Source organism: Gavialis gangeticus, unplaced genomic scaffold (genome assembly GCF_001723915.1).
Source record: "Gavialis gangeticus isolate Ggan-Ray unplaced genomic scaffold, GavGan_comp1, whole genome shotgun sequence".
NCBI lineage: Eukaryota > Metazoa > Chordata > Crocodylia > Gavialidae > Gavialis > Gavialis gangeticus.
The window spans coordinates 125,984,859-125,986,292 of record NW_017729022.1 but is presented as its reverse complement, the minus strand read 5'-3'; positions in this window follow the sequence as shown (position 1 = coordinate 125,986,292).

Below are 1,434 nucleotides of genomic sequence, written 5' to 3'. Positions count from 1 at the left end.
GGATGAGATAGCTGGACATGGTCCTGCTTTGAGCAGGGTGTTGGACTAAATCAGCATTTCTCAATGTGTGGGTATTCACCCAAAAGTTGGTCACAAGAATATATGAAAGGGTTGTGAACAAACTTTCAAAATGGAATATCCTTTAAAGGAGAAAAACATGGGAAACCATGGCTTTCCCCTTGCAGGCTGGCAGAGCTCCAGCTTGCAAAGGGCTGCTTGAACCCCCCCTGCCCCACACACGGGGGGGTGGGGCTGGGGCCTGGGGGCAACGGGTCAGGAGTGAGGGACACTCAGTCAGGACTGCATGTCGATGTTTACAAATGGGTCCTGGCACAAAAAAGTTTGAAAATTACAGCCGTACACTACTGTTCTTGCTGTTGTGGCCACTGGGGGTGCTGCATGCATGATAGTGTCAGGGTTGGAAGTTTTAAGCAGAACTCCTTTGTAGACAAGGCCTAAGGATGTGCCAAATGGACCTCCAGAGCTGGAGAATCTTTCATCCGCTGTTTAAATAGCCAGGGTGTGTAGAGATCTGTGATCTGTGCACAGGTTATGAGGCACAGAGGGATTCAGTGGAAATTGGCCAGGGCCCACCCAGACCCCCAAACATGACCAAGGCTGTTCCAGAGGCCACCTCGCGGCTCAAACCACCACAAGACCACCTGGCCTAGACCTTCCTGGCCTGCAGCAGTAGGGAAGGGGATGGAGTCTTGGAAGACTTCATCAGCTGAATCTCTTGCTGACTTCCTCTGGACAAACGGGTGCCTCCATGTGTGGAGATGGGGAGGACTCGGTGGAGTTGGGAGAACAGGGAAGGCCCCCATCTCTTCACCTACAGCTCCCCATTTGGCGGCACAACTCCCAGAGGGCAGCAGCCAGATTTGGGTCTGCCTGGAAACCTCAGATCTGGATGGCTGTAGTAGTCTTCTCTGGCAGCTAGGGCTGCCAGGGTTGGTCTGTGCGCGGGGGACAAACTGTAAGACAGATCTACACCTGTAGGCAGGGGGTGGTTGAGCCCCCCCCACACCAGCATCTGCTGAGTAGCCTGCCCAGGGATAGTGTGTGTATGTCTAGATGTGTGTGAAGGCTGTCTCCCTCCATTCTGCGTGTGTGTGTGTGTGTAAGATATTTGTGGTTGTGTGTGGAGGCTACCTACCTCTCTCCTTTCTGTGGCTGTGTCAATGAGTGCATGAGGTCGTGTGTAGATGAGGTTGTGTGTGTCATGTGTGGTGTGTGGAGGCTGACTCCCTCCTTTATCTGTGTGTGTGTGGGGGGGGAGGCTCTCTCTCTCCTTTCTCTGTGTGTAGGGGTGTGTGTGTAAATGTGTGCAGCTGCGTGTGCGGAGGCTGTCCCCCTCCTGTGTGTGCGGTCCCTCCTCCCGGCGGCCGGGGCTGCTCCGCGCGGGGCGGGGCGGGCGGGGGCTCCTGCAGCCGG